Source organism: Psammomys obesus, unplaced genomic scaffold (genome assembly GCF_907164565.1).
Source record: "Psammomys obesus unplaced genomic scaffold, mPsaObe1.curated_primary_1811, whole genome shotgun sequence".
Lineage (NCBI taxonomy): Eukaryota > Metazoa > Chordata > Mammalia > Rodentia > Muridae > Psammomys > Psammomys obesus.
This window is the reverse complement of record NW_026585895.1, coordinates 1,582,090-1,600,798: the sequence shown is the minus strand read 5'-3', so window position 1 is coordinate 1,600,798 and position 18,709 is coordinate 1,582,090. Positions and strand designations below refer to the sequence as shown.

Here is an 18,709-nt window from a genome sequence, read left to right as displayed (position 1 = left end):
TTTTATAAAAACAAAGAAGGTTGGAATAAAGATGCTAAAATCTTTAGCCCACAGACTCTAACTTCTTATTCATAATATAAAAAGAAAAAATGGGCTGGGCAGTGATGCACAGGCAGCTCTCTGAGTGAGAAGCCAGCCTGGTCTACAGAGCAAGTTCCAGGTCAGCCAGGGCTACACACAGAAACCCTGTCTCAGAAACAAAAAAGTAAAAATGAAAATCACTTCATGGGAAAGGAATAACAGTGCCAGGCAGAAAAAGAAAATATTCTTCCGTTTTGTTTTGTTTTGTTGTTTTATGAGACAGGGTTTCTCTGTGAATCCCTGGCTGTCCTGGGCTCACTCTGTAGACCAGGCTGGCCTCGAACTCACAGAGATCTGCCTGCCTCTGCCTCCCCTTGTGCTGGGATTAAAGGTGTGCGCCACCACACCTGACTACAAGACAGAATATTCTAATGCTATGGATGTTAAAAAGCTTAAAAACTTAAAAGAGGGTATGGTTATTCACACTGCTGTAGATGAGAGAACTCATAAGTATCTAAAATATTCCGGCGTATTTCATAAGCAAACAGAGACTTAGCAACCAGTGGGGGGTGGGGGTGGTCTCTCTGCCACAGCCCCATTTTTCGTATCCTTGGCTAGTCTCACTATAGACCAGGTTGGGCCAAGGTGCAGCGATCCTCCTCTCTCAAGCGCTGGGATTACAGCTGTGCCGCTGTACGCGGCCGTTCTTCTCTGTTTGTGGCTGTGGTGGGAACGGGGGTAAAAGCTACTGAGGTCGGGCATCTGCGACATGGGCCTGTGGGCGGCCAGGCACGCCAGTGCCAAGGTCTGCTTCCTGTCTCTGTGCGTTCTGCTCTGGGCTACTGTGCTCTGGGACTGACACGGGAAAGGCACCCCGACACCTTGTGGTTCTGCCAGCTGAGCTGACAGCCCACATCTCCATCACACGCTCCCCTGGATTTCTTACCTTGATAAGCCTGTAGTCCTCCAAGGAGACCCGGAGATGAGCTCCCAAAATTATATTGTCTGCAGAAGAAATCCGGAGACAGGTCCCCAAAAAGATACAGTCTAGAAATAATACAGGCTAGGGGTCTTGACTGGGTTCAGTTTCTCTGCCAGTTGGAGAAATAAAAGGCAGGCAAAGGTCTGAAGGGCAACAGAGAGCAGCAGAGATTGCAAATGCTGCTGGCAGAACAGCAGGTAAAGATGGCTCATGAGGGTGAGCAACCCCCGGCCCGGCAGACGCTTGGAAGAGCGACCCTCTGCAAAGCAAGGAGAGCCCAGCCTTTTCTGGAGGCCCGGGGTTTTAAAGCATCTCAAGCCTTCCTCCCCCAAGGTAGGGTTGCTCAGTCTGAAGACAGATAGGACCTGTGTCACATTCTCAGCGAGGAGAGTTGGTCAGTCTGAAGACCTGTGTCACGTCCTCAGTGGGCCTTGAACTCACTGAACCGGTTCCCAGCTTGAGGCTTTTGCCTTAAGGTCAAAGGCTGCTCAAGAAACTAGCCTCCGTCCTCATGCACCATCACCCCTCTCCACATCTGCCTGCCTACCAGGAAGTAAGTCTAACTCCTGACCACTCACCCTGCTGGACGACAGTACCAGCGCCTGGTAATAGGGAAGAAGATGGTCGGCCGCAGATTCCACCTGGATCTTGCTTCAAGTGTGGCAAAGAATTGTCCTATGCCTCAGCCCAAACTGCAGCCACTGTTGGCTTGGCTGCCCTGCTCTGCCTCGCCAAGGTAGTTTTCCTAAGTCTCCCCTCTACAGGAAAATCTCTTAGACCCTCTGCTCTGGGGGCTGACGCTGTCCAGCGTGGTAGCTGAAGACTTAACGATGCCGTGGGTGGCTGCCAATCACAGATAACCTCTGCCCCAGCAAAGACCCCAGAGGTCACCACACTGGCTGTCCAGGTAGCAGGTAAATCTGTCATCCTTAACTGACACAGAGGCCGTTTGGTTTCCACTTCCTGCTCAGGTTTCTCCTTGTCAGATGGCTGTGACAGTTACGGAGACCAGGCCTAGCTTTATCAGTTTAGGGGCAGCGGCTGACCTTGTCCTGCTCCCCGCAGGACACAGCTTCCTGCTCGGTCCCTCTCCCACTTAAAATCAGGCCTGGCCTTTTCTAGACCTGCTCTCCAGCTGAGAAACGCAAGCTCACAGCTTTCCCTTGCTGGCAGGCTTCATGCTGATGCAGACAGACTCACAGAAATGGGTTTCAAGGTTAAAAGCAAACTCTAGCTATTGCCATTGCTGCCACTACGTGAAACTTGCTTTTTACTGCTCCGTCATTTAAAAGAACTCGCCCTTCAATGGCTTTTCTCAGTAGCCAAGCACCTACACCTCACAGTAAATGAAAAAGGTCAAAGTTTATGCAAATTGCCCGGGTCTGAGGAAAGGATTTAAAGTATGTGAAAATGATTTAAGGTACGTGAAAATGAGGCCTAAAGATGATACAGGATGCTAAGAGTTCAAAGGTCACTCGGTGGAGTTCTGCTATGTTAATCCAGCCTTGGTAAGACACTGGCTATTAAACCTTTTTTAAAAATTATCATAGCCAGCCAAATGGGGTGGCTCACGCAGTGAGGCAGAGGCAGGCGGATCTCTGTGAGTTCAAGGCCAGCTTGGTCTACAAAGGGAGTCCAGGTCAGCCAAGACTACACAGAGAAACCCTATCTCCAAAAACCATCATAGTCACAGATTCAGGTTTGTTTTTTTTTTTTTAATCTCCTAAATATAAATTTAAAAGTGCTTCTCATTGTGTTAGAAATATCCCTGTCTTCTGTTTTCTTCCCTGCCAAGAAAAATCTCTTATTGCAGAAAAATATATCTACATGTTTCTATTATACTGATAAATTTTCAAGCTTTGTTTTGCTATGGCTTAAAGGTATGTGTCTATTCCCACTGTTTATGGACACTTGTTAACTGCTTTTTGTACAGTGAGTATTTCAGTGCAGTTTAACAGACAGTGGTCATGCTATCCAAAACTTCAATCTCTTTTTGTATACTTAAAAATATTCACAGGCCAAATGTACTCAGGGATCCCTTGCCATAGGTAAGCCTGGGTAATTGTTCCCTGACTGTCTTCTGGCTCACTCAGAAAACCAGATCCTGCTCCCACCCCCAGCACAGCCTCTGACTGGAATTCCAGCCTCCCTGACTCCCTCTTCACCACAAACGGCTGGACGCTCTCAGCTGTCCAAATACACAGAAAAGAGCTTGAGCTGAACCACAGGGGGATTTCTGGAGGTTAAATAAAAGCAACCATTCCTCAGGGGCTTTTGAAATCAGTTCCCATCGGCCAAAAGGTGTCCTTTCTCTCCCCTCTGGCAGAAGTGACAGGGCTCCATTGACATGTACCTGTGGCTGCACAGCGATGCCCATGCGGCCTCCAAGCCCCCTCAGTCCCTACTCACGAACACCTGCTGTACATTTCAAAGCTCCCACACCAGTCTCCTGCCCCCCCTTCTTATAACCCCATATTCTGGCTACACTTTTTCTTGTTATCTGCTTTCTGTCTCTTGTTCTTGTTCTCTCTCGCTCTCTCTCACTCTCTTCCTCCCTCTCTCTCTCTATATATATATACATATATATTCTCTCTGTTTTTCTTTCTCTCTCTCTCTCTCTCTCTCTATATATATATATATATTCTCTCTCTCTCTCTCTTCCCCCTTTCCCCCCCCTCCACTATTCTCTCCTGCTCAAATGCTTCCCTAGCCCTGGCCATGTCAAGTCTGCTGACCATGTTCTCTCTGCTATGAACTCCTCCAGATGCCTCTGGCTCTTCTTTCTCTCATATCTACAACAAAGTTTGACCATATCATGGAGCAATGATGTCAGCAGTTTCCTTACTACATCCCCTCACACACAAGAATTACACACTATGAAACTTCGGAGACATGTTCAAGACACATGCTCAAGCACATGCAAACTGTTAGATTATGTTAGATTATTTAAGGCAGCTGTAGAGAGACAGAAGAAGGAAAGAAAGATAGGCTTGGTCTGACCTTAAGTGGGACCATGTTTATTCTCAGCGAGGAAGAGCTTTATCACCCACATGTGCAGATGGCCAAAATGCCTACAGAAGATAGGCTGCGGCCCCTTATGGGGCGGAAATGACTTCCGCCGTCCACGGGAAGCTGGGAAGTGTAGTCTTTCAGCAGGAAACTATCATTCCTAACTCTGACAGGATATAAAAAGTGCAGGGCAGGGATGTGAGAGCTGCTTTGTGTTTTGTTCTGCGGAGGGGGTTCTTTGGTGGGGGGTGGTACCAGGTCCAGTTGAAGAGGAGCTCCTCTGGTCAGGCAGCAAGGAGTCTTAACTCTTAACTCGTTCAGCTGCAACAGATCATGTGATTTTCATCCTGCATTCCTGAAGAAACTTGAAAATTTATTACTGGGGGGCTACAAGCAGATTACTTTGGTTACAGAGTAAAAATGAAAGGTTTTCCAGGAAGGCTGAGGAGTAGGGAGGAGCTGAGGTGGGAGAGATAGAGGACCAGCAAGAGAAAATGAGCATACAGTCGATTCAGGGTGACAGTGATGGTCCCATTGCCAAGTCTGAGGCACCAAAATGAGCCAGCAGGAGTAGCAGAGCGCTACAGAGCAGCTAAGGAAGGGACCAGAGAGAACCAAGGACTAGTGTAAAGATCTGGCCTGGGGTGCGAGGAGGAAGGTGCCTTTTGGCCAGAGCTTCTCCACAACATCCAAAGGGTCTTTGTAGATGTATCAGGAACAAGCGGAGCTGTTGTGGAGTGAGAGCTGTCGGGAAAGCTTATGTGGGACATGTGTTTGGGTGTAAGGTGAAGTTCAGTAAGTAAAACATGTAAAAGGCAGGGTGAAAACATCAGTGTGAGGAGAGTAAAGAAGAAAGCAGTGATCTGGGCAGAGCCGGAGCAGAGCGAGCTGGAGCCCAGACAGGAGGCTTAGGCTTATGTCTCTAGGCCCCATCTCAGACCAGTCAGGATCTGTCGGCCCGGAAGCAGCATGATCACAGAGGAGAGCCCAAACCCCCCAGTAGTCAGACATAGTCTTTGGTTGGTTGGTTGGTTGGTTTGGTTTTTCAAGACAGGGTTTCTCTATGTATCCTTACTGTCCTGAACTCCCTTTGTAGAGCAAGCTGGGCTCGAAATCACAGAGAGCCGTCTGCTTCTGCCTCCCCTAGTGCTGGGATTAAAGGCATGCGCCACTGCACCTCGCTAGATCTAGTCCTCTTTAATCTTGGAGCACTGCACCATTCGGGGAGTCCAGCTGGCCCTGATGGATGTTACTGCTCTGAGCTGGTGAGGCAGAGAAGGGAACTGATGGAAAGGAGACTTCAGTCCAGCAGCTTTTAGTTCTGAGTCCACAAAACAATGTCCAGAGTGGGAAAAAGAGGGATGAGTTGGACAGCCCATGGTCCATGGTTCTCTTTTAGAGGGTCCCTGAATTGCTTTCAGGGTTTTGCCCATCGATCGCTTAGAAACTGCTCCAAGGCTGACCAAAGGACAAAGAGCGGAGCAGCAGTCACAATGCCTCAGAAGAGGGTCTGTGCAAGGGACTATGATAAAACTTAACAGTTGGCAAAGATCCAGAGCATCTCAGGAGGTGAAAACTGTACAACTCTATAGGGATCATTAACAAAGTTATATGAGGAAAACCGTCCATCAAGACTAACAGGAGTTACTGTGAGGTTGAGTACAAAGCTAGCAAAAGGTTAAACGAAATTGTACAACTGGCTGGGCCGTGGGCCGGAGGTCTGTAGAAGCAACAGATAACCAGGGCTACCTGTTTGCTGCATCAGACTCTTGCTATGGAACAAGCGCCTGGAAGCTTTGCAAAAGAGGCCAGTTAACAGAACACCGGAAGGAGAGCAAACTATTAATTTAGTGAATAACGCTGCTGCTAAAGCTGTGCTCATAGAACTAATCCCTTCCTTCCTTATCGATTGCTTATCCCTCCTTCCTCCTCACCGCCTTTTGGGATTACATCTCATTTTATAGGACTATTTATATGTAATTCCTTATTTACCAGAAAGTATAGACTTGATAATGACGGGAAGAAGGTGTCTTAAACAACTTACTGGGGCTGGAGAGATGGCTCAGAGGTTAAGAGCTCTGTGTGCTCTTCCAGAGGTCCTGAGTTCAATTCCCAGCAGCCACATGGCGGCTCCCAACCATCCATACTGAGATCCTCTTCTGGTGTGCAGGTGTACATGTGATCAGAGCACTCATAGAATAAATACACTGAGAAAACAACTTACTGGTAAAGAGCTTATAGAGATTATTGTGCCACTAAATACAACACAGGTAGATTATTTGTCCCACACTGATAATAATGGAGAGGTAGCATTAACATGTTACTCAAGACCTATAGATAATCATTATCCCAAAGATGACATTTGAAGATTTTTTAAATCTTTTGTTTTGGTTTGGCTTGGTTTTTCGAGACAGGGTTTCTCCCTGCAGCCGTGGCTGACCTGGACTCGCTCTGTAGACCAGGATCACCTGCCTCTGCCTCCAGAGTGCCGGGTTTACAGGTGTGCACCTGCTTTAAATCTTTTCTAAGACCCGTGCATGTTACCTAAAATTACACATCCAAAAGTCCCAGCAAGTGCTTACTAATGCTTTTATAGACGGCTCTTCAAAAGGACAAGGAGCATATATTTTATATACAAATTCTGCGTCATCCATGAAATAGATTGTGCGCAAAGCAGATTGTTGCAGGTGCCATAGTCAATCAGTCCTTACCAGACGTTTCTCGGCCACTGAATATTTTAGCTGACTCTGCACATTCTTGTTTCTCTTTTAGAAACTGCAAGACCTTAACACCCCCCCCCCCCAGTAATGTCATTTCACAAATATTCCTCTCCCTGCAGCCACCTATCCAACAGCGAACCAGCCTTCCTCATAACTCAAACCTGTGCTTCTCCTAACCTGCCAGTGTTCTAGCCGATGAGCTGGTCTCCTTTTTTCTCCTAGGACTTTCTTTTCAGGATGCTCAAAAATCTCATACCAGCTTCACCAGCTTGACTTTCTTCCACACCACTGCCATCTACTGGTGGAATGCATTAATTAATCCTTGGGCATAAAACTACCATTTGGCAAACAGGTATCACTGATATCTCAGAACTTGGGTGGTCAAAGTACGTTCATATAACAATTCAGACTTTCTCTAATATGACCGTTGCTCCTTCTCACAGAGGTGAAACAACCTTGGATGCCATTTATTGTACACCTCTTTAACGGCACTCCCATTACAATTTGATAATGGCCCTGCCTGTACCAGCAAAGGCTTTAAGAAACTTCACAATTAATCACGTTCCTGGATTCCCTTTCAGTGTACAGAGTCAAGTTACTATGGAATGACACTATCAAATACTTAAATGACAATTTTTTTAAATAAAAAGAGGCATACACACCCACCTAAATCCCCACGTACTATACTACATTTAACTATGCTAACTATGGTAAGCTTTTTCACCTTAAAGGATAATGCTGTTTCTAATGTCCAAAAGCATTTTGCCCTAGAGAAGTCACAGCATAAAGTACACGTTAAATGGGGAGATCTAGAAACTAATCAAGGCAAAGGGTCAGATGTTCTTCTCATGGTTACGCCTGTGTCTTTGCAGAAAATGAATGAAGCCCCAGACTCCCACTCTGATACGGCTGACCAGAATAGCATCCCAGAGACCACTGGACAAATAAAGCATCTGGAGACAGATGACAAAGCCATCCAGGAGAGGTGCCAAAGAAAGAATAAGTCAGTAACTTGGGGAAGGAACAAGGTCACAATACTACTGATCCAAAAGTGATGCTGTTATGTTTACTGACTATGTTACATGTTAATTCTCCACTTGTTAATGCAGAATCCAAATGCTTTCTGTCAGCAATGAGGCAGGCATAAAATTCACAGCTGTAGCAGGAGACAGCATGATGTTGTCTTGCCTTAATGAGGACTATTTCTTATGTTTTTTTTATTCCCAATCCCAGGAACGCTTACTGAACCATGGAGAGATTTCAAAAATGGTTTGTATTTGTTGGGCCTGATAAGGCCTGCTGAATCTACCTGAGCCTGGCTTGAGTTTGGAGACCTGTCTTTAGCTTCTGACTTAAGAGGCGCCACTTCTGGGCAAAAGTGATTCAGCATATCCGCCTTAAAAATCAACCCTGCCTGGTAACTGTTATGTGGAGTTTTGTCGCTGGCCCACCTCTCCTTGCACTACCTAACCTTGCTCTCTAAGTCATCTTGCCTCACTTCCTTAACCCCGCCCCCTGACCCAAACCTATGAAAAGGACAGCTTTATTCAATGAACTGAGTTCCTGCTTCGACAGATCTCCTGGCTCGGTGGTGGTTTATTCCCTGGGGCATCTGGGGAGGTCCCGGCCATCGACACTCATTATCCTGCTCAGCCACGGAGGGCGTCCAGCTTGACTGGCCACCCTCCTCTCAGCTCCACCTGCCGGATAGCGACCCGGCATTGTATGACTACTACATTAGGAAAAATTATTAACAGATGGATCAGTTGAGAACCACAGTTTACCAAATAGAGCTACTAGAGATTGTTTGCTGCTCAAGTATAAATTGTTGACAATTTCCTGAAATACGTTGCTTTAATATATCCCTCCAAGCTTGCTTCCATATAAACTGCATTTGTATTTGGCATGACTATTAACTTGTATGCCTTAGTTATCTTTAACAGCTTACAATAAGTGTACTGTCACAAAACACCACCTCTTTTTTTAATGACTCTGTTTCTCCAAATAACTAAAGCTTGACAAAGACAACATGGCCATCACAGTTCTTAAATGATCCAGTTTTAAAAACAAACCTTCTTAAAAGGCTGATATTGCCTCTTTAGTTTGAAAACAGGGTACAATGATGAGCAGAGTACCCCCTTAATCACCTCAACCAAGGTGGTGGTAAAGTCACGCGGCATGCTTCCATCCAGATGAGGACACCAGCCAAGATGGCAACAAACCACACAGTTGCTAGGTCACTGTCGTCTCCAACCCAGCACCAGCAGCTGAGGTGCCTATTTAACATATCAAAGTGGGCCTGGCCTCCAGGTTCTCCCAGCATCCCTGAGTCCCAACAGGTTACAGGGAAGGCTGCCACTGGCCCTCTACCCTGAACCCTCCCCCCAGAGGCTCTTTCCTATGTAATCCAGACCTTGTGGTTACTCGCCCCCTTTTGCTCCGTTTGTACCTTGGGCTTCCCGGTTGGTTCCCCTCTGTCCCTTTTCCCTCCCTTCTCCCCATGACTACTCTGGACCCCCCCTGCCTCTGGCTATGCTCTCTTACATTCCTATCATAAGCTTTCTCCTCCATCATACCTGGGAGCAGTCATGTCCTTTTCTTTTTTTTCATTCAGTCTTCAGCCATGATGGAAGACATTCTGGGTCTGAGCATGTTTGTAAACCAGGGCCTTGAGGAAGATTAAAGAGAACTGTGTGTTATACTGGGGAGGGGCCTCGAACCACTGTAACATTGTGTCTTGCAGAATTTTCTAAATCAGTTTAGGTATTAGAAACCCAAAGACTTCGGGCCAGCAGCAACCATTTGTCCAATGTGTGTTGAGGCCAGATTTGGACCAAGAGTTGAGCAAATGAACTACAAATAGGGTCTACTGTTTCAGATTAGCATGTATCGAGGCTGAGAGAGGGTACTTTGGAATGGAGAATTTAAAACTCATAGCAGCATCTACGATCAAAGTAAACGCAGTGTTGGGATATATTTAAAAATACGCCACGGAGGCGACAGATCTAGCATGAAGGATATTTATTGGATAGAGAGAGACATGGTGGGGGGAGAGGCGAGAGAGACAAAGTGGCCCATTGGTCCTTTTATATCTCAGCTGAACTTGTCTGCCACACAGCTGGTGGGTAACATGACATCACAGGTTACTAGGCAGCCCAGAAGCAGGTTGACTATACTTAAGCTCTGAATCTCAAGTTGACCAAAACCTACCTGGAACGTAAAGAGGCTCCCGAACCTGCACCATTCCAGGGTCACCGGAAGGCCAGAGTGGATGCTGTCTGACAACCTGGTGGATGATCTTTTGCTGTTGTATGGAGCCACACTTCACCCGAATCCCCCCAAATCCTGAGTGTTGGTTAGGTGCTAATCCCGGTGCTCGTCTCCCGGCGGACGGAACCCTCCCTATCAGAGAGGTCCCACATGCACCCTCCTCCGTCCATAGAATCTATCCGTGTGCTCACTGCAAATCCTTCCTCACAAGGACTCATTGTAAAGGCCACGGGTGCTTTGCTACTTTACGGGGGGGGGGGGGGGGGGGGGGGGAGATGGCGAGGGTGGGGGGGGTGGGGGGGGGGCGGCGATGTAGCCAACCTTGAAGCTTTGTTGTGATAAGAGTAAAGTGGAGACTTTTCCCCAAAATTTTACTGTGAGTAAATGTGTGAAGAAACTAAATTAATAAACTACACCAAGAGGTGAGGTCCTGGAAGTTTTGACCCAGCGCCTACCAGCCCGGTGTTGACCCGGATTTCATTCTGACCGGTTCCCTGCCCGCGATGACGCTGCAGGGACCCCAACAGGAAGTGACTTCTGCAGTCCACAAGGGACTCTGGGAAGTGTAGTCTCGCAGGAAACTGTCCCTGCCAGGATGCTCAATTTTGCCTTTGTAATTTCGGAGACTTCCAGAAACCAAGACTGTAATTGTTCTTTAATGTCTGAGATGGGAGGGAAATAGGCAGAACCAGGAAGAACTTCGTAGAGAAAGTAGCGCCTGGAATGTCTGAAGCAGGCAGGCGCTGCAGAATGGAACCTATGTAGGTCGGAGAGATGGCTCCGCATCCTGCTTGCTACCAACCCAGGACCCACAAGGTGGAAGGAGAGAGCCAACTCCTGTTGTCCTCCGAGCTCACACTCAGTGTCTGTCACACACACACACACACACACACACCAATGCACACAATTTTTAAAAATAAAATATTATAAATTTTTTAAAAGAAAAAAATGATTACAAACTGAACAATTCTAGGTTCAAGCCTCAGATACGCATCTTCCTGTTAAATGCAGACCTTAATTCTATCTCAGTGTCTAAGCATGGTTTTGGCTGGAATGGATTTTCTTCCCAAATGAGGATGAACGTGAATCAGGAGAGCTGCACCACTCTATGCTGTCTGCGCTTCAAGCCTCTCATTTGTGAAGAGGCTTGACAGGACTATCTTAAGGACTTGCTTTGGGTAACAGACATACATTGAGGAGCGTGCGTGAGCAGTTGCTTAGGCTATCCAAACAGTCCGGTCAGAGCTGCCGCTCTTAAACCTGATCAGTAAGAATATTTTCTAGTCCCTACTATTTGCTCAGCGCTCTGGAATGGGGGCGGGGGTGTGACTGTAAAATACCAGGAAGCATGCACTCAGCTTGAACCTTAAAACTGCCAGAGCCCATTGCTTGTGTGGCAACTTTTCACACAGTCACAACTACAGAAAGAAGTAGAGAGGAGGCAGCAGAGAGCTGTGGGGCAGAAAAGACTCTAGAAACCATGCCTCTAGAACGCTGAATGAAATCTAAGACCAAGCCGGGGTCCAGCATCCCCCATAGACCACCCCAGTCCTCCCACTTGGCTGCTTTATGACCTAGACAAGGCATGTCACGTCTCTGGTCTGTGGTCTCTGGTCTGTGGTCCGAGACCTCTGAAATGAGTTCAGCCAAACCTAGCTCTCAAGGCTGTTCTAAAGGTTGGTTTGTTTTGTTGTGGGGGGAGAAGGGGTGTTTTGTTTTTGTTTTCAGTTAGAAGAGTTGCTGAATTCTGCAGCCAAGCTGCCTCAGGGCAGAAGTGAAAACTGAACAAACTGAAGATGGGAGAGATGATTTGATAGTTACATAAATAAGATCAGTTTAGATAATAAACCATCTGTTATGACTAAAATAAGGATACAGTTTTGTGATGATGGACTTATTCTCTCTGAGCCTCGCCCAGTGCAACTTGAAAAGTGAGTCAGAAACCAGGCATTCCGCCCTCTAGATCCTGTTCATGTCCCTCCTGCTGCTGTACAGGGAAGACTGAGAACATCACAGTGTGAGGGATAGAGGTCTCTTCCTGCCTGACGCGTTGGAAGCCCCCATGGGCTCAGACCGCTTTAAGGGTCACATAGCAGACACCTGCATATCAGATACTGACATTACAATTCCCAGAGGTAAAATTAGAGTAATGAAGTAGGAACAAAATGACGTTTCTGGCTGGGGTCACCACAACCTGGGGGCTTGTAGCATAGGAAGGTTGGGAATCAATCCAGCCTCGGTAATCCTCAGCTTCTACCCTTGTTTGTTAGCACAAGTCCTTCCTTCCATGGATGCACAGGCATGAGAAACAGAACTTTGCTGTGTGGTGAGAAGTTGAAGGTCTGAGTGATATTAGCGCATAGCTGAAACTATCTCAATATGGTGACAGAAGAAATTAAGGAAAGCATGTTGATGATAATAATCTAATGTGATAAATTTATAGCCCAAAAGGGATATTAAATTTTACAGTATCATTTTATACTCACTAAAGGCTTACTCCATCAAAATGAGGTGTCGTGACATCTTATGAATTTAAATGTATGAATTCAAAATTTTATAAAGAAATGCCATTTTAAAATATAAGGAAGGGTTAGATGACGCAGTCAGCAAAATGCTAGCCATAATGCAGAGCTGAGTTCACTGCCAGAAACCACGTAAAAAGTCCATCATGGCGGGCCATCCCTGAAATCCCAGTACTGAGGCGGTAAGCACAGGAAGCTCCCTGGTGCTCACTGTCAAACCACCTAACCTACTTGATAAGCTCCAGGCCAGAGACAGAGCTCGACTTGAGAAAAAATGTTAAGGTACACACATGTGAAGACCACCACTCAGGGCTGGCCTCTTGACTTCCACATGCTTGCTCACACAGTCATACACAGATACGTCTACAAACAAATAAGGGAAAAGTGACAACCAGAGGGGTAGTCAAAGACTTTGAGCAGAAAAAATGAACACATACGATGTTTTCTATTTCTTCTTTGAAAGCTTCATACAGCAGTGTGTTTTGCTCATTTTCACTGCCGTTGCCCTCTCACATCCCCTACCTCTTCTGCTGAAGCCTTCAGCACAAGAAGCCCCGCTTTAACCTCTGTCTCTTCACATAAGTATGGCCCATAATTTCACCATGCTTTCACAAGCACATGGAAAGATATCTGCTGGACCGTGGGCAACTTTTCAATGGGTCCAGCACTAAGAAAAATGGCACCCTTCCCCCTAGTAACGATGGGCTAACTTCCCCAGGAGTAGGCAGGGTCTCATGACTCCTCCCATCCATGGTAAATGTTGACAGGTCCAGCCATGAGCAGATCTTGGGGGGCAGGAGCAGGGAGGACGACACAGTGGCTGTGAATCCTTGAATGTAGCCATTTTGACTTCAGGAGGCATCACCACCTTTTCCTCTGGCTCCTGCATTCCCATCACGCTTTCTCCGGGTTCCTGGAGCCTGGGAGGGGGTATTCCACCCGAAACCACAAGCAGCTTCTCTGACCATGGCTAGGAGAAACACCGATCTATCGTTGTGAACATGAATACTGGAAGCCCATTTAGCAAAAACTGGTAATCTGTTCTCCTGTAGGGCACATGATCTCCCAGCCATAACCAGGCTGACAGTCCCAGGCCTGGGTTCCCTCTGATAGTGCAGGCCTCAAATTGAGTCAGAAAGCACATAGTTACCCTCAGAACCAGCATGGTGACTTGTGTTGGAAAGACCCTGCTGCTTGAGGCTGCAGTCCTCCCAGTCCAGAGAGCCATTCTGATCTCCGTGTGAAGGGGCAGGACTCCCTCTCCCCAGCAGGGCCTCCTGCTCTCTGCCTCACTTCATCTGGAGAGAGTCTCTAGACACAGATGCCCCCAACCACATTTGATATGTTGCTCTCCCCTTCCTGCGCTTATAGGATAACTAGGTGCCATGTCCAGTTCCTATGATAGGAGTGTGGTGTTTAATGCAAATCAAGCATCCTTGACATGCCTAGTTTTAGCCAATTATGTACACCTGTCCTTGGAGGCCCCGACCAACTCTCCAAGGTATTCCAGAGCCTTTGTTCTCTGGAATTAAAGTTGAACTAGCTCCCTGAAGTGGTTCCCGGAGTGTCTGGCCTTCCAAGCTCATCTTTTGCCCATCCTGACATCGTGGGCTGGTGGGAAACAGCCCCCCAGGCAGGAGGAAAACACAAACTTGCAGCACTGTGAAAGCTATCCAGCAGGAAGGAGGTCTCCAGTTCTGATACAGCTTGATTTTTCTGTGTTCTGTGTGCCCAGTGTGTGGCTGGTGTCTTCAGTAATAAGGTTCTATCATCAAGTCCTTGAGAGCAGCCAACAGAAATGGCAAGTCTATGGTGCTTTGGAAACCTCCATAGCTTCCCTGACCAACACTTTGTAAGAACATATCCCACAGCTGGCACTGAGTGGGATTTTTGTTTAATAACCTATGGCTACTTGGAGGAGCATTGTTATGAAAGATTTTTAAAGCTGTCAATGCATTAAGTAAGATTTTAAAAAGTAATAACTTAAGAAAACTATTCAATTTTATTTTAAATAGACTTTAAAGAGGCACATGCAAAAACTGAAGAGATGGCTCAACAATTAAGAACACTGGCTGCTCTCCCAGAGGACCTGGGTTCAATTCCCAGTCCCCACGTGGTGGCTAACTACAGACCATACTGCTCATCCTACTGGATCTGGTGCTATATTCTGACACACACTCAAACAAACACTCATGCACAGAGTGTTTATAACAGATCAAAAATATTTTGAAGGCAGATACAAGAAAACAGCTAGGCGGCTATTGCAGTGCCAGGTCCAGAGACGAATGGCTTAGACAACAAGTGATAAATAGTCAGGTCCCGACAGAGCTTGTTAGCTATGGAATGTGAAGTTCAAGAAAGAAGAAAGATGAGAAAAATCTGAAAGTTTGGCCTGAACCGTTAGGAGGATGGACTAACCAGACACTCATCTGGAGAAGTCTCCAGATGACCTGTTTTGCCAGGAAAAGCAATGATTTGATTATAGCTCAAATAATTTTCCTTTGGGACACATCGAAGTAAAAGATCAAGATTTGTAAGTCTGAAGGTCTCAGATGAAAAAACTAGAATGAAGATAGAAATCTAGATTTAGTCAGTTTATTGATTATGTTTAAGGCTGCAAGTTGATCTAAGAGCTCCTGGAGTAAGGAATCAAAGGCAGACAGGGGATCCCAGCCAGTAACCGCACTCCACACCGTTCTGCACTGAAACGAAAGAGAGGCCGAGAGAGCAGCGAATTTAAGAAAAAAAAAAAGTAGGAAAATGTGGTCTTCCGGTGTCCAGTGAAAAAGCTGTCTTAGAGGGGGCTAAAGGGATGGCTCGGTGGTTAAGAGCACTGTCTGCTCATCCAGAGGTCCTGAGTTCAATTCCCAGCAACCACAGGGTGGCTCATAACCAGTCTATACTGGGATCTGATGTCCTCTTCTGGCATGCAGGTGTACATGCAGATAGAGCACTCATATATGTAAAATAAATTAATTTAAAAAAAACTGTCTTAGAAAACCTAATTCTACTCTATCAAATGCTATCGATGCATCAATCGAGATTTTAAAATAACAATAACTTAAGAAAACTGAACTCTGACTGAAAAAGAATTTAGAATTTAGAAAGGTGCAGGCTCTGCTTGTAGAGTAGGCTCAGAGAGGACGGAGTAAAATAACGAGGGGCAGTGGATGCGAGCGACTGCAGAGAAACATGGCTGAGTCGTGCTGTGCCACAGGCCTCCACTGCAGGCCCAGGGGTTTGGGTTTGACCCCAGAACCCACACAAAACAGGAACGAAAGTAGCCGGTGGCTTGTGGGGAAAGGCGGGCTGTTTTCTTTAATCATACAGCCCTTGGATCCACGATGGGCTGCACGAATTGGACTCTGTGGATTGCTTTTTGTTTTGTTTCTAAGAGAGAGAACATGGAGTTGGTGGGATGAAGAGGTAGAAATAGATCTGGAAGGAGAATGGGGAGGAGTTAGCGGAGAATTCGACCAAAACACAAATGAAGTTGTCAAATAATTAAAATATTATATTACAAATAATGCTGTAAAAAGATGAGCATGGTGGCACTGCTTAAGATCACAAATATATCTGGGCACAGGGGTCTTTTCTGAGACTGTTTCTTCAACCAAGGACCATGTATGGATATAACCTAGAACCTCTGCTCAGATGGAGCCCACGGTAGCTCAGTATCCAAGTGGGTTCCCTAGTAAGGGGAACAGGGACTATTTCTGACATGAACTCAATGGCTGGCTCTTTGACCTTCTCCTCCCCCTCCCCGAGGGAGGAGCAGCCCTGCTAGGCCACAGAGGAGGACTTTGTGGCCAGTCCTGAAGATACCTGATAAGCTAGGGTCAGATGGAAGGGGAGGAGATCCTCTCCAATCAATGGACTTGGAAAGGGGCAGGGAAGAGATGAGGGAGGGAGGGTGGGATTGGGAGGGAATGAAGGAGGGGGCTACAGCTGGGATACAAAGTGAATAACCTGTGATTAATATAAAAAAATAAATAAATTAAAAAAACAAATCCCAGAGCTAGAGAGGCAGAAGTGGATCGCTGGGTTTCCCTAGCCAGAGGCAGCTCCAGGCTAGTGAGGATGCTGCCTCAGAAAACAAAGTGTGTGCGGCCAGAAAGATGACTGGGTAAAGATGCTGTTATGACAAACAGCCTAAGGTCCATACCTGGGCCCTACAGACTGGAGGGAGAGATACAGACCACGGATGTGTGCACGGGCACACACACACACACACACACACACACACACACACACACAACACACACTCACATACACAGGTAGAATAAAAATGTGTACAGCACCTGAGTAAGGACACTTAAGGTTTTCCTCTGGTCTCCTTGTGCACACACAACTTTTTTTTTTTTTTACATATTACTCCCACTTTAGCCATTGCCTCTGTGTGTATGTGTGTGTGTGCGTGTGTTTCCAGTGAGAGACATAATCCAAAATGTGTGCGGTATTTGCATATTCGTTTATACTCAAATGGACAGAGAGAGGCTCTCTGCTCCCAGACCTTCTGTTCTATCAGGGTGAGGGAACATGACAGCTTCAAAGAACAAAGCCCATCCACCCGACGAAGCCTGCAGCCTCTGAGCCACTCCCTGTGGACACGGCGCCAAGAGGCCGACTGTGACTCCAGCACCTCACTACCGCACCGCTCCACGCTCCACATTTAGATACTCCACCCCCCGCCCCCACCCCCACCCTCACCCCCCACCCCCGTCAAAGTCCTCCTTCGCAGTGTGGAGAGCTGAGCCACGCCATGAGGTTCAGAACAAGAAGCTTGGCTGGCCCGCCCCCCTCAGCCCAGACACCGGCCCTCACAGTCGCTTCAAACCCACCATTTGTTTCTCCTCTTGTTTCCTGTCGGATTTCTAGGTCACGTGCTCACGGGGTTTCTAAGCGGTTTCTCGGGATTTTAATTCCTGACGTCAGAAAAACAAAGATCTGGCTGTATTAATCTACAGCTCACACCATTACCACTGTACCCCTCTCTACGCTCTCACTGAAGTCACAGTAAAATCCTGTTAATGAACGTTGCATTACTAGCTCTAAAAACGTGATTTACAGCTAAGCCACTCCGTGTGCCATCATATCTTTTTTATTATCTTTTAATTGTCTTGGTTCACACTTGCTTAGCTGTGTACGTACCAATTAGTGCATAAGGTACTTCCAAACAAAACTAAAAACTCCATGTTTGCACCAAGAATTCCTTCATTCAGTGTCATCTGTCAGGACATACCCACTAGGGTCCTGATACTCTGTCCCCCTCAGGACTGGGCTCTCCTTGGCCTGATAGGACCCTCAGGATGAGAATTCCTTTTCCTTCTTCCTCTTTGAATCCTTTTTGTTATGACTAAGATCTTCCTCTTCTTTAGTTTATTTCTTGATTTTTTTTTCTACTTTCTCTGTAGTGTTCTGAGACAGATGCCTAAAAGGTACATTTTTATGACCTAGTACCTTTGAAACATTCTTTTTTTTGTTGTTTGTTTGTTTGTTTGTTGAGGCGGGTTTTTTTTTGTGTTGCCCTTGTTGTCCTGGAACTTGCTCTGTAGACCAGGCTGACCTGCTGACCTCAAACTCAGAGACACGCCTGCCTCTGCCTTCCAAGTGCTCGGATTAAAGGCATGCACTACCACCATTTGGCAAAACATTCTTTTTTAATATAACATTTTTCTTAATTTTGAGAATATCACTTATATTTACCCTTCACAATCTCCCTAGTTTCTCCCAGATCTTCCTCTCCATTCCCAACCCAACTTAATGTCCAAATAATAAATAGTTAGATACATAAATACATAGATAGATACATAGATAGATGATAGATAATTGTTAGATAGATAGTAGATAGGCAGAAGGAAGATGGAAGGTAGATAGATATGATAGATAGATTATAGATAGATAAATAGATGATAAATAGACACATAGATGATAGATAGATAGGCCAACAGACAGACAGATTCAGAGATATAAAACCTCCAGGTTTAATATGTGCTTCCCATATACACAGCATGGGACCATGCCCTGGAGCATGGTGGGCCTGCCAGAGCCACACACTTGAAGACTGCTGACTCCTCTTCCCCCAAAAGCTATCAATTGACACTAGCTTCTCAGCTGGGACGGGGTTCACATCCCCCTCCATGTTCCATACTAGAATTGTCACTGGCTTGATGCTGTGCAGGTCC

The 18,709-nt window shown here is 46.3% G+C and overlaps 1 protein-coding gene across 4 annotated transcripts in view; it reads right to left on the bottom strand.

The window, feature by feature from the left end:
* Tfpi (tissue factor pathway inhibitor) overlaps positions 1-10,187 on the bottom strand; it is a 48,852-nt gene extending 38,665 nt beyond the window's left edge. The window contains exons 1-2 of one of the 4 annotated variants that reach the window (XM_055600663.1): positions 9,943-10,187; positions 9,309-9,400 (exon numbers count right to left, since the gene is read on the bottom strand). The gene's annotated coding sequence lies outside the window, so the exon portion shown is untranslated. Of the gene's footprint in view, positions 1-967; positions 1,147-4,003; positions 4,069-9,308; positions 9,401-9,942 lie in introns of those variants that run through there. The other 3 variants (XM_055600664.1, XM_055600666.1, XM_055600665.1) reach the window with 3 other exon arrangements.
* Between the last annotated feature and the right edge of the window lie 8,522 nt (positions 10,188-18,709).